The sequence below is a fragment of the Takifugu flavidus genome, chromosome 19 (assembly GCF_003711565.1).
Source record: "Takifugu flavidus isolate HTHZ2018 chromosome 19, ASM371156v2, whole genome shotgun sequence".
Taxonomy (NCBI): Eukaryota; Metazoa; Chordata; class Actinopteri; order Tetraodontiformes; family Tetraodontidae; genus Takifugu; species Takifugu flavidus.
The window spans coordinates 6,799,092-6,826,017 of record NC_079538.1 but is presented as its reverse complement, the minus strand read 5'-3'; the positions used below and the strand labels follow the sequence as shown (position 1 = coordinate 6,826,017).

The 26,926-nt window shown below is 43.2% G+C and overlaps 1 long non-coding RNA gene across 1 annotated transcript; it reads right to left on the bottom strand.

The window, feature by feature from the left end:
* Window positions 1-396: 396 nt before the first annotated feature.
* LOC130516495 (uncharacterized) lies at window positions 397-9,461 on the bottom strand. The gene is made up of 3 exons (XR_008947504.1): window positions 9,025-9,461; window positions 2,683-2,802; window positions 397-2,415 (listed from the first exon to the last, which is right to left on the bottom strand). It is a non-coding gene; the product is annotated as an uncharacterized LOC130516495 (long non-coding RNA).
* Between the last annotated feature and the right edge of the window lie 17,465 nt (window positions 9,462-26,926).

Here is a 26,926-nt window from a genome sequence, read left to right as displayed (position 1 = left end):
ACCTGTGGGGGAAACCACCCCACAGATGTGTGTGTGTGTGTGTGTGACACTGGACACTAAGGGAGCTGCTTCTGTTGGTGCTTTGGCCTCAAACCGCAGGAGCATTTACAACATCTGGGACTTTCCAGCCAGTCGACTCTTCATCCTGATGGAAAATCACTTCACAACATCTACACATCTGTACCATCTTATTCTGTTATCAGCTACAGCTGAGGTGCTGTCAGGGGTCAGGAGGAAAGCTTTAGAGATGTTCCACACATCCAGAATGAGATTATGTAACTCCTGTATCTCCTGAAATGTGACTGAATGTCCTGTGTGCACATTTATCATCAGTTATGTCATAAAACGTCTTCATTAATGGTGGAAAGAAGAACAAATGACCAAATGAAGCAACTATTTATATATATCAAACAATTTTGTTTTATTTTTTCCCCTCCCCTTCTTCCCAAAAGGGACCAGGTGAGAAAGAGATAACATTAGAACATGGGCCAAGATTACAGATGGCTGTGGGGGACAGAAATAGTTTAGCACTGGCTTTTGGTGATAATGTATCTCTTCTGGTATCTGGAGGAGGTCAGAGCCCCACACTCACCCAGACATCATGAGGTCAGATTTGTCTTCACATTCATCAATATCAATTTAACATCCACAATGAAGCAGCTCTGAGGAACTAACCAATTAGTTGTTTTTGTTATCAACATGAACGCTTTCTTATCTCCATATATTGGACATTAAAAAGCCATATGATCACACTGCTAACGGTAGCAAAACAGCTAGAAATTAAAACATTTATAAGTTCTGGGCTGGTTATGAAATGCAGGGTGCGGTCAAAGGTCATTAAATCTTGAAAATGTTGTGACTCTCCTCCTTAACTGTGGCAACACAAAGCTGAGATTAATGGCGTTCAAATGATTTCCTCTCCACTGAAGGAAAATAATTGAGTGATACAAATCCCACACATTCTCCTTACACTTCAGCCTCCCTTCATTCCTGCTGGCTCTGATTATTCCCAAAGCCTCTCAAGAGCAAGAGTATCCCAGGTCATGAGACTTTAAACACCAGAAAATTCCTGCCCTCTGGACCCCCTGTTTACTTCTGTTCTCTAATGCTATGACTTACATCGAGTTATCCCAAGCACGAGAAGAATGGCGCACCAGACGCGGGCTTGTTGGAGGGAGCGTTTTCTCTGCACTTTCAGAGGTGCCTCTGATGCGGTGGCGTGATTGACAAGGTTTGTCTCTATGGTAACTATGGCGTGTTACACCTCTGTCCTCATATTTTGGTTTCTGCAGCCACAAAAGTCATTTGAGAGGTCATCAGCTGGCTGCTTCACACTCTAGCCTAAAATCATGATTTTGAGTGTACAAACTTTCTGATGAAATAAGGATGGAGAATGGGTTCAGGTTGACACGAACTCTGGTCTCATGTCGCTTCCAGCCTCATGGGTCTTCAGCATGAAAACACGCATGACTTCATTAGTGACAATAATGGAGCTGGAGTCAGGGATCGCATTACCCAGGAAAGGAATGTTGCACTTACTGTACAGGTGATCGACTCAAGAGCAGAAGCTGATGAAAGGTTGGCATCTGCAGTGATTAAATGTGATATAAGTGATGGCGATGGCCACCCGAAGGTCACGTGGCTACCTGCAGCTCACATAACCTTGGTAAGAAATCAGGAAATATCCCATTTGAAAAATCCCCATGCATCAAGTGTGCCTCCTTTCTGCTCTCTGATCCTTGTATGGATGAGCTGACAGCGGTTCAAGTTTCTCTTCCGCTAAGTTCTGACTCTGACTGAAGTTTTTTCCAGCTGTATAAAAGTTACATAACTGGTGCATCAAAGAGTCTTAAAACTCCTGTAAGATTGCACAGACATGATTCTTTTCAGAGCATTTAATTCTTTAAAGATTGTTTGCAAGTGTCCAGAATTCCGATCGTATGGAATCCTTGTTTTTGTTGATCACACCAGCCCAGAAAGCAAACACATCTAGGAGTCTTTCTAATTAGCATGTGTGAATAGGCCTCCGCCCCCAGTGTGTGAATGCAGACGTGTGAGTGGTCAAAGCTGCTCAGAAAATTTCAATAGGACGGAAGACTGTTGAGTATTTTCCATAGTTTCCACGTTTAAGTCTGTAGAATTACATTTGATTGGTGTTAGCCTCTTCACACATTCAGTGCGGTCAACAAATGCAAAATTTGCAGCTGTTATAACTGCACCATACAGGACAGTTAGATGGAACTCCTGACGCCCGGTTCAGTCCTGATTTACATTCATGCTGGAAGCTCATGATCTGACCAGATACGTGTAATTCAAATATTATTTCAGTCGGTGGAGAAGCATCAGAGAGAAGTCCACTGAATGACACGGCTTGTTCCACTGCTCCAGTTACACGCCCGGGTCCAGAGTGACAACCTGCCAGAGAAAACTCAAGGAGAATGTTACAAAATAAGACCTTTTTTCAGAGGGAAATCTTAGCAGCTTGTGTCCAGGCTGAGTCACGGTGGCCAGGCCGTGGTCTTCACAGTGAATATAAATCAGCATTTCTGTGGATAGTCGGCGCATTCATGATGAACCTCAGTTCCGTTAGGTGTTAGATTTTTTAAATACCCGCAAACATTTCCTGCCTGCACAGGCAGTTGAGTGTTGAGATGTTGCATTGTTGTTGATTTTTCCACTCACATTTGGAGATGTTCAGTCTGGAACCAGGAGATTAACCAGCAGACACACGCAGCAGTGGGACCTCCAGCTATTTTTTCATCTCGTGGTCCTTGACGAAGGACACGCTGTAGTTTACAGCATCTGGGGATCAGACACATTATAAACAGTGCAAAACACTTTCCACAAAACACAATTAAATGCTTTTTATTTTGTGATGACATTTCTGTCCCTTGGCTTGAGGATGCCATCTCGCACCATCTGGCATCTGTATATAAAATTGACAAGCAATGTTCTCTAACTCCAGGTGCTGAGGGAATTCAGAAATCTTACATTTCCAAATAAATAGCAGAAATATTTGCCGTGAGTTGTGGATCACTCTCAGCTCCAATCAGGTGAACAAAACAGGAAAAAGAACCTTTTCCTAGGTCCTAATGGCAGCGGGGATTCTGGGCTGTGCTCTGAGTGAGCGGCTGCTCGGCATAAACATGAAAGAACTCAGATATTCCAGCCCAAATATTCCAAAATGGGCAAAGGCAAAAAGAGATCTTCAAACTAAACAAAATTCTTTGTGATACAAATGGTGACAAATGACAATACGGCCAGAGCTACTTGAACTGGTTGATTTCTGTCCCCGGTGACCCATTTTGAGGAATTTATATCAACAAATTAGAACTTTTAAAAAATATATGTTAATACACCATTCTTAGCTTTATGGTAACAAAGTGGATTTACAGAATCCTGTTGCTGGATATCCCAGCAACGTTACCTGGGATTGAAGGCATAAACTGTATATTTTCACATAAAAACCTCCTTGATTTACTGGGATGTGTTATAAAGGAGAAGCATCAATAAATCATCTGGATGGATGGAAAGTGAAGTTATAGACAAATGTAGGAAAGCACAGACTGAAGGCAGAGCAGCGGCTTCAAAGGACGCCTGACTTCCAAGTTTATTCAATCTCAAATGAATGTTATCTTGCCTAGCAACGAGAAGCGTGACGTTGAGGTACGGTGGCGGGGGCGGTTGAGCCCAGCGACACAATGCTGCGCTCTGTCTGCACCGCACAGCCAGCTGTGGTATGATCCTCGCTCACATGCACTCGCCACCGCCTTCCCCTGCCATGGATGGAGGGTCGGTCCTGTGGCCCCATATTTTTCATTTTTCCACCTGAAAAGCACCGTCTGTTGACCTTGTGGTCAAGTCTCCTTTTCCTCTTTGACATAAAAAAGAATTCCTTCTCCAGCAATGGACCTGTGCTCCACATGAAGAGACAGAGGATCAAAGCTCAGCCACTGACAGAAGAGAAGATTCCCACTTACTGTCCAAAATTACTTAAACTTCCAATTCCAATAATCCTAAAGCCTGACCAGCATGATAAAAAAGAATATAACACACTTTACTGAAGGAGTCAGCTGTCAGTGTTTCCATTTTTCTGCACTCCTCAGTATCTAAAAGCAGATTCAAGCGGCCTTTGAGTGAATTCTGTCACACCCCGTGAACGTCTCTGGGGCAAACTGGCCTCCTTGATCACGCCATGCGACTCCATCCTCCACCCCCCCCCCCCCCGGGTCTGAGAGGAGCGGCAGATTTGATGAAGGTGTCACACTGAGCATCTGTTCATCCGTTATATAACGTTTAATGAGGCCGCAGTTTTGTTTTGGGTCCCAGACAGAGCAGCGCTGTGCTGCGGATGGAGGGGGGAGTGCTGGCCTGTCATACCTGCTTCGCTGTTGGCCTCTTTTTATCATGCTCGCCGACTGATGCGGCTCCAGATGAAAGATACCCACAGAATATTGATGCTCTTTCGTGCATCTGGCGCCGACCTTTGCCCTGCGACTAGCATGGATCCAAAAGCACTAAAACTGGCCACGGTGGCAGCAGAAATCCTGATTCTACACTTCATGACAAATGGACTCTGCTGGAAACACTTTTAACATTTTTCCACTGTGAAATTAGAGCATCTACCTGGCGTGCTGTGCATGTTTTCTTTTTCAAATGCACACTGTGCTCAAAGCAGAATAGCTCCTATAACAAATTTTCAAGTGCTGGGTAGCCTTAAGAAGAGGATAAGAGTCTTTAAAACAAAAATTTGCAAAGATGTGAATTCTTTAGCCAATAATTAACATAGAAGCAGATTCAGCCTTTAGGATAAAGGGTGCAGTGCAACTAAAATAACTCCCGATGTCGTGTCAAATCACGCTTTTCCTTTTACAATAACAAGATCACCAGTCCGGTTAAAAGATGACTAAATCAACTAATCATCAACTTCCTCTTGCGGTTAACCAAAAACACCAGAACACTTAATAACAGGGTGGACTTATTTTATACCCACGCACAAAGAATGTCGATGAAGGAACACAAACACGAACGCTTAATTGTTTTTGAGATGGTTTTAGATAAATAGAAGCCAAAAAACTCTCACAAACAGAACATTTATAGTGCACAGCTGAGGGCCTTTAACAGTTTGCCAAAGTCGCTGCAAAAAAAGCCCAATCCTGAGATATTTAAAAACACTTCAAACAGCTGTGATGTTCTGCTGTGCTCCCTGAATTTTTAAAGCAGACGTAGAAATAAAAGGAAAAAACCCACAACCGTGCGAAGTTTAACAGGAAACAGTGCAGGTACAGCGTAAACAGCTTTGGGAAACAAAACAGCCCACTCAAAATAGTCTCTAAAAGAGAGTCTGTGCTGTGTTCATGTCCATGTTACTGTTTGTGTTCATGACAAAAGCCTGTACACACCAGGGTGCAACAGTCTGCAGCTTAATGTTTAAAAAAAAAGGAGAAAAGCTTTGGAAAAGCAGGTTCAACAGCCAGCAAAGACCTCTTTTTCTGTCTCGCGTCTTCACACTTCCAGAAAACAAACCTCTCGGTGTGTAAATGTGACATCTGTTCTCAGCTCTGGAGGTGGTGAGCCGAGAGGCCGGAGAAAAGTAGGAAAACAAATGTGTCACGGCCAAACACGAGACTCCTCACAAGGAATGATCGGTGCTGGGAAATCCCAAACATGCGCCTGTATTTTTCCCCTATAGAAATATGTTAAATATGCACATTGAATATCTCCTTTAATGATACTTGGTGATGCCAACATAAAGATTCTCATCATTGTGGCAGCAAAAACAGAATTTAAAGTCAATAGTCATCATTTTTCAGGCTTAGTCAGGATCTTTATTGGTGCCCCTCATTCAAGTATTGAGCATCATTAAAGTCATATGAAAAGCCTTCAGTTTGCATTCCCGCACCTGGACTTCATCAATTTTGCAAAGCCAATTAAGGCGTGAAAAGCAGGAAGTCCTTGGTCCAAATATCTAATCTGGCTGGTTCAACTTGACAAAGTTGTTGTATAACCAAGTTTCCATCCGTTGCCAAAAAAAGGAAACACAAACCATAAAACACTGGCATTCACTGATGCTAGACAACTTCAGATGAAGAAACCACATAACAGGCGAGCATGGGGCCTCTTCTGTGAGGTAAGGAGTCAGGGAACAGGGGACGGCCTTCAGGCTTCCTCTCCGAGGCCTCTGGATGGGTCAAGGCTGCCCTTGGCCCACTGCTCTCTTTTCCTTTCAAATGAAGTGGGTAGAAAAGTCAACACATTTGGAAGGAGAGGGCTGTGGTGGGGGTCCTGTCGCGAGACAGGCCGGTGGTTGTAGCTGGGCCGAGGTCCGCCGGCCAAGTGGTTGCAGGGTTTGAACTCACTGAGCGTGCTTGTATAGAAGGGAGAGGGTGTTAGCATTTGGGAGGCACTGATGCTGCCATCACTGCCCTCTTTCATCTGTTAGGACAAGACTCACACTGGCAGACTTTTGCTCTGTAAAGTATTGGCCCGGAACTCCGACCCACCACCTTGCCCTACATTCAAAACTATAAAACAAGACCTGCAGGAAAAGATATTTTGAGTTTATACTGGTGGATGTTGAGGATCCAGGGGAATGTTTGTACGGGAGTAGTGGGAAGTCGGTCCAAACGCGTGTCCTGGTGCAGAAATGGTTACAGTAAATATGAGCTGAACCAATAGGCATGAATGTGTCCATATTCATGTTCATCTACATGATATATCCTCCAATATGAAGACCAAAGATTCCCCATTCTGACAAAGATTAAGTTGAGGTTTTTAGGGATTGCATATAGAACAGAAATATCAGCCCCTGATTATGCTGCTACATTGGATAAATGCTGTTTAATAGAAAAGGGTCTCTAGGTGCACGCCGTTCTGTCCCATCTCACTGTGAATCATTTGCAATTTCAGTTTGTAAAATTGTCCATAAAATAATTGCTAGCATATACTTTCCCACTGATTCTGAGGAGTTGACTCTTCTGTGTTAAAGTGATGATCCAGTCGTGCGCGTGTGCATAAAGCTCACCACCATCTCGGTGACACGACTGCAGCTGCAGCTATGTGCAGATGTTTATAATCCCCCTGCTCACCTGCAAACATCCCATCATTCTCTCTGCAGCTCTTGGTCAGCGTTTGAGTGGTGAGGTGACGACCGTTGCTTTATCGTCAAGAACCTTTTCATATTGAAATGTTCGACACAATATATCAGGTTTCTTCACATTTCCTTGTATGTTGAAGATTTTACGTGCAGCCCAGTACGTTTTCACGTCTCATACCACAATTTGCTGCTTCAGGCTTTCATCACATCTGTTTTTTTTAGATGTTTTTTTTAAAAGGAAAAATACCACGTGGCTTGACTCGGCTGTTGTGCAAACTGTTGTCTTGTGCAAGTATGCTAATCTTTCCACACAAAGCATGGCTTCATGTCTACAGGCCCTTTGGACTCAGTGGTGGGCAAAGAAAATAAATCACCTCAGACAGTGTTTTCCAGCAGGCCTTATGCGCAGCATTAAAGGATTTCAACCAGCTGGAGCAGAAAACCTCAGTTTTCTATTAATCTCAACGGCTCCACGTTAGTTCAAGTTGTGAACAAAGTAGCCTGTTTTAAAGACAAGTGAATTTTAATGTTGGTTCTTGCTAACATAAAATAGCATACAAAATTCCTCTTGTGTACGTTTTTTCAAGTGATATATGTAAGATAGCGACAAAAGTGAATATAACCCGTCATCGATCTGTACTGGAGTCAGACAGCTCTCTCTGTGGCGTAAATATGGCAAAGATGGAAAAAATGACCTGCTGTAATCACTGCGGAGGCTGAATTTAAATTTTTTTATTTTTTCTCAATGTTCTGTAGTTTAAAAGAAAAGTTGGGATTGTGAAATGCTCTACCTTTTTCTCTCCTTACGGTCCAAGTGCGACCGCGAGCACGACTCATGTTTCTATCATTTGTGAAAGGGGGTTTGATGAATGGTGGATCGCTCTGCACATGGTCTTGAAAACAACTTAGTTGTGGGTAATTCTTGGTGCTGGTTAGCAACAAAGATAGAGCCGCTGGAATCTGAGAGCTGTTTCCTGAAGTTGAGCCACAGGCTTTGTTTCAATGACAGATTGTTGGACGTTTGTGCCCTTTTGTTTTTACTGTAATGTTCGCTGGACGAGAAACGCCAACGAGCCTCTGGGTGATTGTGGCTTTGCTCATATGCAGGAAGTTTGTGGATATCATTATTTTTAGTGAAAAGGAACATTGTTGGAATAATTTAGGTTCATTTCAGGTTTTTTTGTAAAGAATTTGTACGTATATCTTCTGTTTTTGGACATGCTGAGCTTAAATTCCTTATCCGGCCTACACACTTTTCGATTCTGTGGTTGGAGAATTTGACACACGTGTTTGCTGGAGGCTTTTAAAAGCCTTTTGTCTCCTCTGGCTGCAGCAACAGCAACAATTGGAGTTGAAGAAAGAGATAACACAGGACCGACTGGAAGTAAAAGGGGAACAAGAGTGGTCTACAGCACAGCGTCGGTCTGATCCTGACTATCTGTATCCACCGCAAAGATAGAGTGGACGGTGGTGGACTGGTGTTAAAGGCCAGACATCAGACATGGCATTAAGACCCAGACACAGGAAGACCTCCGTCATGCTACAGACAAGCAGGCCAGCACCAGTAACACATGCCTCTTTTCATTTCTAGTACAATTCTACATCTGCAGGAAGGGAGAAAACCTGGAGGTGGCTGAAAAATCTGCGATTCTCGTTCAACAGAATCTTGATTATTAATTATAAAGTAAGATTTTCTGGTGATCCATGGGTAACCTGAAGAAGGGATGGAATTCATCTTGTCAATGATTTTCAAGGGATTGACCATAAGCCACAGATGCTAAAGATATAAAAAGCAATGAAATATTAAGCCTGTTGTCCTCCAAAGTGAAGAAGAACTCAGGAAGATATATGTCTTTTGAGACCAAAATAAACCCAAAGCATCTCTGTCTGGATTTTTGTGTTCACTTGATTTGCACAGCAGTTCTTACCTCATCAGGTGACAAACCTGGCACATGCTGATTCCAGCGGAGCTCCTCCTGGATATAGTTGGCAGCATTAGTGTAGGAGTTGCAGTGTGAAGCAAAAACACCCAGGCTTCACTCTATTTCTGTCAACATGCTGATCTCAAATGGGTCACCTGTCCATCTGCACCCTGTTGGGACCAACAATGGCTGTCGGCTCTTTCCCAGGTCGCTGCAGGACATCTGCTGCCATGCAAAACACTTCAGGAGCCAACACGACAGTCAGGTCTGTCAAGGAAAAACACATCCCGCTGATTCAAGAAGCCTCCTGAGCCGGAGTTTGTTTTTGTCAGGAAATCTACATTGCAAATGGTGACAAGCCCTGGATGACTTTGTAAATTTGAAATCAATGGAAAGATGAAGAGTTGGGACTCTGCCTCAGCCATCAAATGTTGTAAAGACACAATCACCAAAAGAATTAAAAGTCTTAAAAAACACATTTTATTGTCTCATAAGTTTATAATGCACTTTTCCCTCTAATCTGCTGTGGCTTTTAATCTCAAATCCTCAAAAAATACACACTGAATAAAATCAACATAGTATTAGTCCTTCAGAAGGTGGAACAAAGTCCAGATCTGCCTCCGAATGTTTACTCTGAAACCCAATTGGAACAATCAAAATTCTGAAATTCCAGGAGGAGCCTCTTCAATAGAGCTCAGGAGGAATCTCTGTCTGGTCCCTGGAGGACGGGGGTCCAGCACTCAGGAATGACTTGGGACATCTTATCTGATGGGTCCAGTAGGAGAATGTGATGTACTGATCCAACACACAGTTTTCCTGTTTGTCAGACTTTAAGGACTCCGTCAGGACCATAGCGTTAATAAATCTGTTTCATATTGATTATAAAACTGAGTTTAGCAGCATTCCCCTCATTTACTGTGAGCTGTTGATCATTTATGCCATTTATGATTATGATATCATTTATGAGGCAGCCGAGGGACAAAGAGCTGATGGAGTCAAACCAGAGCCAAACTGCAAACATGCTGCATTTCTATTTGTGTTGAGGAGATCCATTTCTAAGGTTTATCTTCTCTTTTGGAAAGACCACGTCAGTGTTGTGGCCACAGTTGTGTAATCGGTGTAGGATTGCAAAACGTGGCCCGATTGTTTTACCCACTGTACGATCATTAAACACAATTACTGTGAAAATCAGGTTTAAACGCAGCATCATTTTCACTGCAGCCTTTCTTGTTTTGGTTGCGGACCCGAACACCAGCCGAGAGAGAACCTAAACCACAAAAACTAACCCCCCCCAGCAGAGCATCATTACAGATACACAACCTTCCGTCCTCAGCTGTGTTTACATGGTGGGGGGTAAAAACACCTAAAAAAAATACCAGTCAGATTACTGGAAGCAGAACAAAGGCCACAGATCCAAACTGAACCACAGAGGATGGCGCTGCCAGAGGCTTGTGACAAAAATCCTGACACCCCTCTGGAACTGTTTGGGACTTAAATGTGGTGTGGAATTATTCCTGCCATGATGAAACCTTTTTCCACTTCTATTTTCAATCCTTCACCCCCTCTTGATGTACCACATGGAATCCAGTAGCACCCTCTCTGGGGTTGCCAAAGTAAATGTGCAATAAGTGGCCAGAGCAGGTAAGTGTAATTTGAAGCACTTCCTTCTTATTTAACTCGTGAAAACACATTAGGAAAAGGGTGGATTAGCTCGATGTAAAAACCCATTTTTTTGAGAGTTCAGAGTGTGATTGGTCCTCACACGGACGTTCAGAGGCCCAGGAAAGAATCATTCCTCGTGCCTCGATGAAGCATTTGCTCTAAAGGGGGGCCAGGAAAGTGCTGAACTCAGACTCACAAAGGCACCATTCTGTGGTCGAGGAGAAACAGCAACACCCAAGGAAAGTATGACACTGGATGCACAGGTAAACACTTCCAAGGAAGTTTACAATTGCGTGTCAGCTGCCGGCTCTTCCTCTCCTCTTCATCACTAAAGCCCTGATTCAAACTTGACCTGCGGGAGATTTGAGTTTGGGGCGTCTCTGTGCACTGGGTTTATTTTCCCTCCGTGCGAAAACATTCAGGGTGAGGGCAGACGAAAGATTGGGAATGAGCGGGAATTACAGGGATTGCCTGTAGGAAGGACCGCGATACGAGAGAAAGAGAGAGAGAGAGAGAGAGAGAGAGAGAGAGATGGCTTTAGGGATATGTGTGCGCTGCTAGGTGGTGGGTGGGTACAAGACACGGGGCAGTAAGCCAGCATTAAAAAGACCACGAGCGCTCCCTTCACAAACAGAAAGGCCAGTGTTTGACAGGAGGGGGCCCAACAGGGGCCGCCCTCATTCATGAAAGCTGCTTCATAAATTGGTAAACCTAGAAGACCCTTCGCTCCCCCAGCCCCACCACACTTTTAATGATGAAGTGGGCAGAGGGCAAACACGATGCACACAGACATTTCTTTATGAGGCCGACACACACCTGCACAGGAGGCGCTCGGGCCATCGTTGAACCTGTACTCCGCTTGTTTGGAGACACTGGGACAGCTACTGTACGGTCGGGTCAAGGTCCTGCTCACTGGTGGACAACAGCTCAGGAGCTTTTATTCTAAATAATTTGTCCATCCTTTTACCTGACGTGAGGGGCTCCTGCAGCGGACGACTTACTTTCCAGTACTCTGAATCGTTGACTACAAATGTGCCCTTATTTTTTTGTATGATTGCTGTGCAGGCACCAGAAACAATGTCTACTGAGCAATTTAGGTCCAAGGCCTCTATGATTCACTGCAAGAAAGTGAAGCAATTTCCTGCACAGCAGATAGATTTTCCTGATTCTGGAGAGCCATATTCTTGTAGCCGAGGCTACTTCCAGAGAGATCAATCACATGTCTATCACATTCTCTTGGCCAAGGCAGACAACTTTCCACACCAAATTTGAATTTCCATGTGGAATATTCCACATGTTTAATGGGAGGGAAGCCTGTAATGATTATCTTGTCTGCTGAACTCTGTCTGGAATCCTTCACTCCTGACCAATCGCTGCACTTGGATGAGGTCACGTTAACACAATACAGACGTGTAAAATAAATGAAAGTCCCATCATAATGTGGTTTCATGACCCTGTTTTACCTGACGAGAGGAAGAATGACAACAGCAGCATGAACGTTGGCTGTTGATTGCCTGGAAGCGGGGACGATGGCGAGCTGAAAGCTGAAGAAGACTTCCTGTGAATGCTACTCAGCAGAACAAAACTTAAAAAAAAATGTTAATGTTAAAGTTTAGCTGGAGGCCTTGAACATTTTCTTTTCTTTTTTTGGGGCAATTACTGCAACTATCTGCTCAGCCTGCCTTTACTCTACTCAACTTGATTCGCTTTTGGCATTGATAGTTTCGTTTCTAACCTCTCAAATAGCCACCTTTCAGTGCATCTGCTGTTATAGTAACACCACACAAACAGGGGAGAATATGGAGGAGATTCTGCTTTTGATTTCTGCTGTGTAGCATTTTTAGCTCCAGTATGGCCACGACTGAATGTGGCAGTTGGTAACAGATACTTTTGTTTGAAAAAAGGATCCAAAGTTGTGTTACTGCTGCAGCTAAAGCTAATAAAATCGATCCCTTTACATTTCAGTCAACAGAGCTTCACGTGAGTTACAAGAAATGAGACTAACGTCATTGCCGTATTCTTATCAATCGGACATGAATGCTGTTCAGAGCAGCTTCAAACCAGATTTTTTTTAAGGTGTGAGATCACTTTTAAATGGATGATCAGTTTTAAATGGATGAGCTTGACATTTCCAGGACTGAGCGGCCAAGATCCTCTAAAGTTTCTCTGCAACTTTTCTTTAAAACACTTGCTTCTGACTTGCACAGATTGGGACATTTGTTTAAACAAACCTCAATGTTGTCAGGTGATTAGTTAAAGTATTCTCAACTGATATTGATTGATTGGCCACTTTCCATCTCTGCCCTGAAGCCACAGATCTTTTCTTTTATCATTAGCTTCCTGGCAGGCTGTTGGTAGTTGGTTTTAACTCCCTGGCTGCTATTTTTGTTATTTATTTTTTGTTTATTCATATATTTCTCTGTGGTAATATTGAAAAGGGATTGGAATCAAATGAAGCATTCATGAAGAGAAAAACATGCACAATAGTTGTGATGAACATGACTTATTCTTTCTGGAAGCATGGGATGGCTTGCTTGAATCCCTCAGCATCAGAGAACCTTTTATCGATTTTCCGGGGACGGGAAAACCACAAGAGTCAACAGCTTCAGTCTGAATTGACTCCAAATTTGAAGGCTATCGGTTATTTTTAACAGAATGGGCTGATTTCACATTGGCAATAACAATAATAAACATGCCAAAAAATGAACGACCATCACAGGAGGCAGGAAGGTGAAATCACAGCTTGGACTGAAGCTCAGCCAGTGAAAATACAAAATAACCAAGCAGAAATGTGCGAGCCAGTTTGTTTTAAGTGTCGTGATGATAAGAGGAGAAGACGGGGGACATCGTGATGAATGGAAGTGTTTGTTCCAGTGGATTTGTTTACTGCCACTTCATCCTCTGACCCCTGAAACAGCCAGAGTGCCTGTGAGAACGCTCACAGGAAGCAGATCCAACCCCACGAATCCAAATGGAAATTTCAGTTTGTGCTTTCTTTCCCAGTGCTGGTCCAACACCCAGGAAGACCTCCCATCTGTGAAATCTCTGACTCTTTCTTTCAGTCCTTCTGGGCTTGGATCCGGTTCTGGGAGGGGAGAGCTGGACTTTACACAGAAGGTGGATTCAGTCCCCAGATACAGTAGGTTCAGACTGACTGTATGGACAAAAATGCACCTCTGGCAGTGCTGGCAGAGGTTAACCGCTGCCGGATGTGGGGTCCAGGAACCTGTAGGAGAGCATTTGTCCTGGCTGCAGCATTAAAACTGCTTTTTTACTGTACCTGGAGATGGAGACACCGGCGGCGTGAAGGAGTGCGCTCCATCTCTCAGCTGGAAAGACGCTTTGTGTCTAAACTAAACATACCCCCTGTCTGCGTTTGTCATTTTATTTTTGGCTCTTCTTTTGCTTTTTCCTCCCAGACTTTTTTCCAGTTTTCCCATCCTACTCACTTCTAATTTTTACCAAATGCAGCTTGGTGGTGGAACGTTGCAAACACGTGACCTGTTCAGTTCATTTAAATGCAACGCTGAATATTGTGCTTTAAATTTGCACGGACCCGTATGCCCATAAATGCTCTGGCTGTGAGAATCCATCAGCTGTTGTTTGTAAAAGGTTGGTTCTGAGCTTCCACGTAGCAGAACCTCCATTTGTACTTTTCAGCTTACTGAAGAGTCACAACTGCTGTTTTTGCATCTTAAAAGAATGAAACACATTCCGCCACTGTGAAAACATGTGTATACTTTCATTATAGCATAAATATCATATGAGTTCCTCCTCCAGAGGCAGACGTCTGTGTCGTTATCCAGCACAAGCCTCATTCACACACTGTCAGGTCTGTCCTCTGCAGGTAAATCACTTCCCAGTCAGATGCACAGGCCCTTCTGTCCACAACCGATGGAAAGTATTTTGCTAACCTGCTGCAACTGTTTAAAATAAACATCTATTTCCAGCCAAGGCTGTAAAATGGCTCTTCACATCTCACAGTGATCGTTCTGTCCTTATCAACAGGATGCAAACACAACCGCGTTCGACATGTAGGAAATTCCACTTGAGGTGGTTTGGACTGATTAAAGTGTGTGTGTGTGTGTGTGTGTCTGTCTGTGTGTGTGTGTGTGTGTGTGTGTGTGCAGAGACAGAAGCATAGACGATGCACCAAAACTCTGAAACTGTAAATCTTTTTAAATAAACAGAAACTTTTAAGGAGGAGCACCGAACACACCCAATAACTAGCAACTTTCATGACAATAATTTTAAAATGTTATAAGTTTGCGTATTTCTGTGCACGTTGGGTTTAGACACCGTCTCAAAACAGGATGAGGAGTGGACTTCTTAAAGTTTCGGGTTCACCCCCCCATCATTCGCCTCCAGAGTCTTCCAAATTGAAACCTGCTGCATGTTCAAAGGAAGGATCGAGCGTCCTGCCAGGGTGGATCCTCAGGAAAGTCCTGACTTTACCATGAAAAGGGAGCAGTGGGGAAAGCAAGTGTCATCACCGCCGGCTCATCAACATTGGATCAGCGCGCAGACCGTCCAAAAAATGGAGGACGGAGAGTTCCAAGCAGCTGACCGAACCTTTTTCCTCTCACGTGTAGTTCTTAATGCACAAAGAGCCTCGTTTCTCGTAAAAATAGCTCTTAAAGGCGAGAGAACGTAAATGCTGTAGGTTAAGGCGGGGGATCAGAGAGATGAGTCGGCAGGTTTAACACGTGGAGCAGATTCTGAGGTCTGAACTTTCACTCCGTCCCTGCAGAGCGTTCCTTCCTTGACTTCAACCCGTTAATGTTTTCTCCGTTTTCTTCAGCTGAGCCTGTGAATAGAAAACAATAACTCCAATCCGTCCTCCCTGATCTTCTGGAGCTTTGGGTTGACCTTTGACCCCTGCAAACCGATCAGGATCTTCTGCAGGGAAACATCAACACAGTGCGATGTCCACATGGTGAGGAGGGTGTGTTTGTGGTATTGTGAGTGTGTCTGACTATTAGGGTGTCTTTGTGTCAGACTATTAGGGTGTCTTTGTGTCAACACACCAATAAACCCATTCCCAGCTGACCTTGGACCCTCTTACGTGTCTTTGAGGGAAACCCTGTGGAGATTTACCTTCATTCTGTCACACTTCTGTTAAGATCTGCCCTGTTTCAGTCATGCGATAGATTGTGATTCTTATCAGAATTATCAGCAAGAACCTTCTGTCAGTGCTCTGTTCTTTTTCCAGGTTTAACAGCAGTGGGGGGGCTGCTGCAGCAAAGGTCGCCCTGGGAGGATCGGCAACGGCTTGACTTCTAATAAAAAACAACAACCTGGGGATTATACAGACACTTGGTTCCTGGAATTTACTATATGCAGTATAAAAAGAGCTCCGGGGGGGGGCATAGATGAGACTTGTGATAGCCACGGGGAGTCTGTAAATCATCTATCTTTCATGCACACGTACAGGAGAAACTGGCAGTCATGTGACCTCAGGCATTTTCCTTCCAGTATTAGAAATCCAGACCAGAATTCCCTACTGTTGCCCCAACGCATGGATTTGTCAACTAAACTCTTTTAGAAGAACTGAATAATTCAAAGCAGATAACTCAAATCAGACAATCATCAATCCTCCTCTGAGCATCATCGGCTGGCTGACAGGTGAATTTAGTGTTCAACCCTCATGGGCTTCACATCTTTCTGCTGCAGAAACTGTACTAATGTAATCGTTTGCTGAGAGTCCAGCTGTTACACGCTCGATGCAGCACCTACACTCATGCCCCCTGGAGAATGCGAACCCCTGCTTTTTTTTTACCCAATTACTTCAGAAGAGCAACATGTAACCATAAATCCTGTGCACACTGCTTGATACAGCTTGATTATATGTTCAATATCACATATTAACCTAAAGGGCAAACTGTACATGTATGATAGGTTGTATGATTCTATACCATCACCTCAAAATGAACAACACAAACGAATGTGTCAAAAACTAAATGGGCTTATGACTGAAACTAATAAGGAGGGTGTTGCCTTCTTATTAGTTTCCCTTTCTACCGGTTTAACCATGAAGAAACTTAAAGTATCTGGGTAAAGCTCAACAACATGGACAGACACAACAGTGTCTGTCTGTTTTGGCCATCGGGTCTTCCCATATAAGGGCAGTGGCGGCGGTCAGCGGCGGCGTTCGGGGGAGGTTGGGGCAAGGGTTGGGAGGGGGATCGGCTGTAGAGAGATGAGGTCAGATTTGGTGTCATCACACAGACAGACAGACAGACAGACTGCTGAGAAGAAAACATCAGTTATGCCACAGCAGCCTGAGAGAATGTGTGTGTGTGTGTGGTGTGTGTGTGTGTGTGGGGGGGGGGGTTGTGTGTTTTGCTGATAAAGCATTTGTCCTGACATTTCGCCTGTAATGTTCTAATGTCAATCATGTATGAAAAGCTTCAGATAGGAGCCTGTTTTCCACATTTCTTGCTTGTCACACGCCATAAATGGCAGCGACCATATTTAATGCCGCAGTGAAGGACGTCACATCTAACTCTGGGAGGAAACCTTACATTCTAAATCCAGGAGATAGGCAGATGTTTTGTAATCGTAAAAAGACCTTCTTTCTATACGGATGGCCAAATCCTGTAAGATAAGACGGTTATTAGGTCATCGGACTGGATGTCCTAACCGTGGTCTCAGCTTTTAATTATCCAACACACCTGTCCATAAAAGGTCCACCTTCTTGAAAATGTGGCATCCATGTCAGAACTATGCAATCCTGCTTCTCTATCATCAGTATGCCAGGAATGCTCTCGAGAGGTGACTGCAAGACCAACCGGCCTAAACCAGATCCACAAAGCGAGCATTGTTCCTCCTGGCTGTGATCCTAATGACTGACAGCTACACTGACCACGCAGTAGCAGAACAGCCTGTGTGTGTTTGGTAAGCTGGGATGCTTCAGGTTGTGATCCCAATTATTATTAATTACCACATCAGCTCTGCTCAGAGATGTACACAATGTATGCACTTTGCATACATTGTCAGGAAAAGAGCGTCACGCCGAGTCCCAACAAACACGCAGCATCGGCCGAAGCCTCTTACCACACTTCCTGCCCCCTTTCACAGCTCGCGTGTGGCTGAACTCATCGGGGCGCACGCACATTTTGTACTTTTCCCGATGTCAAAATAAAACATCACGGCACATTTCGAAAGTTCAACAAAATAACTCAGGAGCCACAAATACTCGACTTGCCGAGTCTTCACATGTGCAGCTGCACTCGTGCAAAAAAAATAATAAAAAAGCTCAGGCTAGCTTGTTTTACAGTTGGCGGTGATGTAAATGCTGATTAAATGCTGAGCAGCAAGCCATCAGGTTTTGCATTTCAGAGAGGAAAAACTTTGAATTAAATGTTTGTCTTCCTAAATCTCTCCTCATCTGTGGTGCAAACAATACAGCATTGATTCACGAGTGGAACGAGACCACCTGGCTGCTCACACTCTGGTGCCGCTATGGCTCCTTCCACAGCAGACCCGAGGTCAGAGCGCATCCGATGGTTCAAGTCGAGCCATGAAATGGCTCTAATTGAATTTTAGTGAATCAGCGGGGATATGAAAAACAAAAAAGAAATGTAGTGAGTGGTGTCGGTAGCGTTTGCACAACCAACTCAAAGATTTAATGACGGGAGCGAAGTTTCAAAGGATCGGCTTAATTCCCAGTTGCCAGTTCTGCCATTTTAGAATCAAACGCTATTCCAGCTGCAGAACATGGAAGGTTCAAAGTGAGCAGGTGGCTAAGCACATCTGAGGCAACAGGAGTCCGACCACGGAGGATGAAAGAGCAGGAAGTACACAAGAAAGAAAAACAGGTGAAATTCATGCAACTGTTGTCACTAATAAGGGAAGCTAAAAGACAAAACATTAGCTACAGCTTTTTCAAATAAAACATTCATTGAACCTGTGGCGATACCTGGTTCAGACACTTCAAATGCCCTGAACTTGACCTTTGACTCATTAAGTCTGTATAGCCGGGTGACTAGATCATGTGACTGGACAGGAAGTGACCCTTCCAAGATGCTGGTATCGCCTGTCTGCAAATATTAAGGAAGCTAGCTTAAAAAAACCTTCTTTTTCAATACCAAAGGAAACAAAACACATTTAACAGAGCTTTAAACATTTTCTTTATAAGGTTGATATAAAACAAATACAGCAGAAGGAACATTTCTGTTTGCTTATTTTTGAATTAGGAATATATTTATGTCAAAGTTCCAATCTGATAAATACACCTCTGTGTTTGGGCATCCATCCATTTTATTCTTATCTGGAGAATTTTGTTTTTAACTCCGCGTGCGTAGGTTGAATGTCTGTTGACAGTCAGCTGCTCAAGTATGATTGCACAGAATAAATTCCTCTGCCTGTCATGTCCATACAGCAGGAAACACACTTTTCCTGTTTATGCTGCCTTACGTACATTAAAAGCACACACGTCAGAGGTCAAATCCCTTTAAAGCACCAGAGGACATAATGTGTGTTTTGGCTGAAATCAGTGGATATTTGCTGAATTGTTTTGTGGTTTTTGAGCTACAACACATACACAATTAGAAAAATGAATTTATTTGGGAGAGCCAACCGCTCTTTAATATTAAAAAACAGTGGGGAAGTCTCATGTTGCTATTTTGCCCACAATAATAAAGGTAACAATGAAAAGAAAGTGGAGCTAATGCTGGACGGTGGCAGGTTTTGTGGTTAATTACTAACATTTTACACAAACTGACCTGATTGTGAAAACTGGTTGGTGACAAACTGGGAAATTTAGATGATGTATCGAAGAGGTATGTTATAATAGTACATATAGTGTTAAGGGAATAATAATAATAATTGGTGAAAATAATATAAAACTATGTTCTGACCACTAAGTGGTAAGATTAGAAAAGTGTCATCAATCAATCTTTATTTATATTGTGTGTTACAATCAAGATTGACTCCCCTTTAACAGGAAGAAACCTTGAGCAGGACCAGGCTCCTATGGGGGGGACCCTCCTGCTGATGGGGGGCTGGGTAGAGAGAGGAGAAGGGGGAGGAGAGAATAGGCAGAGATCATGCAGGTGCAATAATTATAACGAGCTGTTAGTATAAGAGTTGAGTGGCTTAGCGGGGTCAGAGGTCAGAGGTCAGCAGTTCAGCGTACAGCTATGTTAGAACTTCCTACAAATCCTAGTTTTCAAAGCAGGTAAAAAAACACTGACACAGGTGTGCAGCTTTTCCACAGGTCACTATCGTAACTATAGTAACCTGTGTTTGGTGTTCTGTGCAGTCTTATCATCCGTGAGTGAGACAGAACTCCCCAGACGTCTGTGATTTCCTCCAAGCTTCCTCGCTCTGAATGAGAGGTTTTTCTCTGAGAAGACGCGTTCCCGGTCTGGCCGTCACAGTTATGGATCCATCTCGAAATCATCCCGTGCACCCCTGAGAGGAAACAGAGCCACAGAAATGGCACTTTGCATTTCCCAGCCGCTGAAACATCAGGTTGGAGGTTGGAATCTAAATGGAGGCCAGATTTAATTAGTTTCCCTGTGACCCTGCTGGACAGTTCTGAAAAAGAAAACAGGTCCTTAATGTTGTCACACAGACAACAGTTTACCTACATGGGCTCAAGACCCAGAGAGGAAGGTGGTTAAAAGAAAACCTTGTGGAAACTGTATTTGAGAAGATCCAGAGGTTAGAAAAATGGAATAAATGGGCTTGGTAATGTCAGAAAAAGGCCGAGATGTTAAGCAAACACAGCGTATTCCAACACTGAAAAAGGGAACTGACGTGTCTCTTCTCGGGTGAAAGAACACTTCCGTTGCTGACATTTTTAAAAAATGAAATAGTAAATTGTTGAAAACTACTCAAGCAGAAATAAAAAGGGGTTCATCCAAAATGTACTGATGGAGGACAGAGAAGGTTTCTCCCTGAGCAACCCTGAGCCCGACCCCCCGAACAAGCAACAGGGGCAGAAAAAAACTCTCAACTTTCAACAGGAAGAAACCTTGAGCAGGACCAATTTTTAATTTTATTAATTTTTTTTTTTTTTTTTTTTTTTTTTTAGCTTTGGTGCTTTAGTCCATTGAATTAAATGCTCATCTGTCATGAACCACCTGTGGCTCTAGACACAAACACAAATGTGGTGGCTCTCATGACCACCCGCTCTGCCCGGACATTAACTTTTATCTCCTGTCTGTGTTATTTGGCACGCTCTTCAGCTGGAGCGTTCATTCCTCACATCCACTGTTCTCCAACGGGCTCGGGCCACCCACTGCATCGCCAAACATCGCCGACTCTGTCAGACGCTGGCAGCAGTCAAGCATCTTCCTGTTGCAAACACACCACCTATTATGCCTGCGTTTCCCTCTATTCAAAGCTGAGAGGCTGGAGTGTTCTGGATATCGCACGATTTTCACACCAGTGATGTCACCTGGGGCCTGAGACCGTCCGTGGAGACTTGAGGGTTGCTCAGAAGAAGCTTAGCTGTGCTGTCTGTTGTGGCCAATTATTTAGCTTGCAACAATCCTGAGGACATCAAAGTGATGCTCCCTGTGTGACCAACGCAATATTGTCAGTTTTAAAATGTAGATTACTGAAGTCGCTGCTCTTTACCATCAAAGTGTAGCAATATATGCACCACAGGGAAGCCTAAGAAAGAGAAGAACACTTACAATTTTTAAAATGTTAGCAACTTTCAGTCAAATCCTTTCATTTGATGCTATAGTTGTGTTTACAAATGTAATTCAAATCTCTCCTGATCTCCTTACCTCCCGGTGGAATTCATAAAATCTGAACACATTTGTGATCCGTTCTTTGTTATTATCTGTTTATAACATTGCAATTTGGTCACGATTCTGCACTCATTCAACAACCAGCAGCAGAAGTCAGGAGCACTGTGGCATTCAACAGATGTTCAGGTGTCACGTGGAATCGACTCAGACAACAAAGGCCTTTGGAGGAATAAAAGAAAAAAAAGCACCTGGAATTTGGCTTTTTGTCCTCGGACTGTTTACCCCATCTGTTCTAGAACATTTGGAGATGTCAGTGGCATTTGGTTAGCCTGTAAATTAAATCCAGCATGGAAAAATATCTCCCCTCTAAAACATTGACAGAGCCATTACATCCCTAAAATAATCCCACAAATGCATTTGCATTTAGGTTAATTCCAAATATTTCAACAATCAATCAGGGACCAAGTTTGGCAATTTCTTATTTTCCATCTTAGGACTCCAACCGTTATATTCTTTACACAATAATGCCAGGTCTTCCTCTCCAAGGTCCCCCCCTAAAGTTTTAACAAAAGTGAAGGTTGTCATACATCATTACAGGCTGAAGGGTGCAGAAAGTGAGAACAGGAGGTAGGAGAAAACCCTCAAATTAGGAGGAAATGGTCCAGAACTTTAAAAAGGGGAAACATATTATAGCCGTCCAAGCTTTGGAAGCAGTTGGAAGTGCATAAAAAAGAGCCGAAAAGCTGTACATCTGCCAAAAATGTGTTTCCATAAGGAAGAATGTAACACAGCCAGCATTCAAGTGAGAATGGGGGAGATTTGGTGTCATCGACACAGATGCAAAACCTCATAAGATCATAAGTAGGTGATTCTATCAGGTCAAAGCTGCAAGAGAGCTGAAGAAAAGAGCTCCTGAAGACAAAAACCCAACATGAAATATTGCGTAATGTCAGTACATATCAAACCATTTTACAAAATGTACTTTACAGACTGACAAAATGACTTGATGCCACACCAGCAGTTAGATGGAGCCAAAATGTGATCTACATGCACGCAGAAGAACAACCTCTGGAGCTGCTGATCTTCTGTGCTTCTTTTTTACCACTCTAAAGGCAGAAAACAGTCTACAGTTCTGTCTGGAGTACTCGGTACCCCCGAAAGGCCGGGGCATAGACTAAGACCATGGGAGTCAATGAATAATTGGTATTTTATTGATTCAGGGAATTTTATTTATTTCCTGGACAAATATAGTAAGAAATGTTGCTAAAAACATCATCTTGACCTTTGACCCTATAATATATTGTCACGTCATCAGGAAATCAAATGGAGGGCGGTCATTTATGTGCAGTTAACCACTGGGGATGGTTCCAGGTGCTAATGTTAAACCATCAACTCTGTCATTACATTTTCTACCCACATTGGACATGAATTCCTCTGCACCATTAATTAATAATACCAGTACCTGCCAGAGGTGGAATGAACTCACTAGTTTCAAATATCCGGGACTAAGAGAGATAGAAGCATTTATTCTTCAAATTGTGAGTCTTTTTTGTTCATAATATGCTCAGCTTCATACCCTGTATTCATCAAAATAACCACAACCATAACTATTAGCCGTCCATTAGCCGTTCTGACCCCAGGATCTGACCCAGCTTACACACATCCCAGGTTCACACTGATATCGGTACTCTCTAAAGGATAATATTTCCATCTGCTTCCTAGTAAAGTCACAATGGCTCATTCCCAGGATTTGATTGGCTGTTGTCAGACTGGTCCAAAAAGACCTGAATAGACCTGAATTCAGTAAATTAGGGGGAACAAATTAGTTCCTGGCTTCCTGTTTTAAATGTAAATTATAGTCGTCGGGCACAGAAGACATCTGAACAGGAAGGCTATTTGAGCACAACTTAGGTTGCTGGAATTTACTTATTTTGGTAGAATTTTTTGGCTTCATGTCCCGAACAAGTCCGTAAAAGTCATGTTAGTTGTTTCTAGGTCTCTGGTCTGTAGATTTTCATCTCTCGCTGTCGCCTCGTGTCCACGTGGGGTAACCCTGGCTGTAGTCTTGGTCACTGCGGTTGGAGGAAGCAAACTCTGGTTTGTTTCTCTTCTCTGAACCACCGAGAATCATCTGGGGTGGCAGATAGTCCGCTGAGGATCAGCCTCCTTGACCTTAAATGACCCCAGTGGCCAGTGACCCTGGTAGTCCTGAAATGCTGACAAATCAATGTAAACAGATGAGTTCTACACAGACATCTCTGCTTTCTAAAAATTGAAGCTTTGTAGGTCAAAAACGATCAGTATGACGCATCTGATAGTGTGAGAACATTAAAATGTTTAATTGTATATTACATATAAACATATCACCTTCAGTGGGTGGAGAATAAAGCTATCAGAGGGTAATGATCGAGCATTTTATCTTTCTGTCCCTGGAGCTCTGTGTTTTTTCTGAATCAGCGTCTCTGGATCAAACACATTCTTCTCCAATCTGGGCAGTAATGCAGTGATTTTGTTCAGTTCCTGTGGTGCTTAAGGTCCATTATGTAACAACACTTTAGACTACTTAAGAGAATTTCAGCCAGTCTGTGAGGATTGTCTTCCATTTCTTTTTAACTGTAATCGACATAATCAGGTCAATGTGGTTTGGCAGCCCCAAAAAGAAAAATTAATGTAGTCAAGAAAGTATAAATTTTAAGACTTGTCACATACAGATTTCTGTTAAATTAAGTCACATCCTGATGGTTGATAACAGGTCTGATGACCGTAAGTAGAAGCGCTCTGGTATGTGCTAATGTCTGACACAATTATAACCTTTGGCAATTTGGTCACGTCTGATAGTGAACAGCCTTATCAGGCTGTAAGTGCTCTGAACTCTGGTCACGATCAAGGAGAAGTGCTTCCACTACAGCTCAAGAGCAGACCTGCTGTTGAATGGCTAAGAGTAATCTGTGGCCAGAATGAAAGGCGTTAAATGCCCCTCCAAAAAACAGGGGCATCTGTGTGACCCGAGCACACTGACCCCAAGAATTGCTGCTATGTGACCAGGACAGAGAAGCAAATATCTTTTAATTTTCATTTCAATTTGCTTATGAGGATGGGAAAGATGTGATTTAATGGTTGACAAAATTATAACCCTTGTTGCTGTTGTGGTGTTCTTGGACAGTTTGCTGCAATAATAGCTGAAGATGTTAGAAACAGTCAAACAGGAGACGAGGGAAAATGAGACTCGGTCTTAGTCAGATGATTAGATAATGGATCCTCAGTGCAATGCTGGCATGAACCAGCGATATCAGGGCACATAAATGTTTCGCAGTTATGGGAAACCAGAAAGACACTATTAGTGCAAACAGCCATCATTTACAATAGATGCGAACTGACAAATGAATTCCTTCCATTTTGCTAAATCTGCATTTTTGTAACCACAAAAGGACGTGAAACCGTTGACGTGAGACTTGGTGGTATGAATCCATCATATTTGTGGAAAAGCTGCGCAGGATTTCCAGAGATTGGATTATTATGGGTGGAAAATAACCTCCAGTCCTGCAACGATCTGGTGCAGTTGACAAACAAGCTTGTAAACTGGCATCCACACACATCTACGTTCTCCACACGCCCACCCGCTTCACACCGGTCAGTGAAAGTTAGAGTGGGTGGAGAAGACGATGGAATCCAGACACCCACAGCTGAAACTGCCAGATTATAAATCACTTAATTGCAACCAGAGAAGAGACGGTCCTTCTGTAACAGCGTCGCAGCTTTTCCACTGCAGCTCCGGGCACTTCGTTCCACTTCCAAACACCACGGCCAGATGATGGGGAAGAGCTGTGTCAAAACAAGGAGACTGCATGGAAAATCTAAGGGCACGTCAAGATCGCAGTTAGATTTCCACCAAGCGTGACATCCCAGATCATACATTGTCTAAACTTCATGTTTCCTCTGGACACTGCTTTTAAAGACTGAAAAAGAGCTCCAGATTGTCCTGCGTTACACTCCGAGATGGAATGTAAAATAATATATTTATTTAAGCATGGTGTTGACATGTTGGAGTCCTTTCTCTTCTCTAAATTTTTTTTAACAATGTATTTTGATAGCATATTATCAAACTGCTTTCATTACATGTGATGTCCTTTAGCCTGACCTGTCTATAAGGTAGCTGATCCACGACACCGGGCTGGTGGAACCCACCTGCAGCCTTTGTTTCGTTTCAGTACCTTAGGGCCATGCAGAAAAACTTAAAACAAGTTTACCAAAGTAAATAAATTCCTGGTAATAAAAATTCCCAGAAATTTAGGTGGAAAAGCAGCGACTGATGCTGATTACCTGGATGAGTACGAACATTTTCACGTGCTGCCATATCTACAGAACACCACAGCCACAAATTTAATATCAGCAAGATTTGTGGTAAAAAATACTTAAAGGAAGTATGTTTTCACACTTTAATGAGTGGTGACAACCCGGATGTTGTCAACATCAGGACTCTGTACGGAAGATCGGGGATGAAGCCCGGGACAGGCTGGATGACTGCGATGACAGCAGGTTAGAGGAACAAAGACGCGGTCAGACAATCTGAACATCGGCAACAGCGTTTCAGGGACAAGAGCGTTTCATCTGATCAGGATCCTCGGCTATTCCCATGAGTATCAGTCTCACAGAGGATAAAGCTGAAACTGAAGACAAGCAGAAGCCATGAGACAGTTCATACGCCTGCTGAAAACTACCAAAAAAACCCACCGAAATTCATCAGAGAGGGCATCAGATGTACCTCTGGACACAGACCATAAAAAAGCCGGCACAGGTGAATGGAATGTCGTTGTCTTTTGTAAATTTGACTGCAAAGCTGTGTGTTTTCAGCCCAAATCAGAACATGGGTTTTGTTGCTGTTGTTTTACAACTCAGTCAAATAAATTGCAATGTAATGCAATAAAAGAACAACATTTTGAGCAAATGAAATTACAATGCCATCTCTGTGAGAAGTGAGAGAACCACACGCTGCAAAAACAGAGGTTTTGTGCAAGGCTCTACTTTCCCCTGGAGGCTCTGGTCCTTCAACTTATGCAACCGGATGCTCTGGATGTCCTATCGGTCTGTCGATAAAGCTGTGGACAATCTGCGGAGGTGCATCGACCACAGACCGACCCAACCTTGCTGCTCCAAGGATTATAATTATTCAGCGCCACCAGACTTTTCAGTGGCTCAGATCAGATCTGGACTCAATGAACTTATATGGAGAATTCAGCAACTGCACAATTGTACCACATCTCATTTTGCACATATCATTCCTGCACCTTTGATAGATTTTATATTATTTATTTTTATTGAGTATAGATTATATGCTGTGTGTGTGTGTGTGTGTGTGTGTGTCTGGCAGCCGACAGCTGGCTGTGACAAGATAATTTCCCTCTCAGATTAATAAAGTCAGTCAGTCAGTCAGTCAGTCAGTCAGTCAGTCAGTCTGTCTGGGACAGGAGGGCTGAAAATGGATGGGGTGGAGACAGTCGCACAGAGAGGAACCAACAAAAGACAATGACAAGGTCATG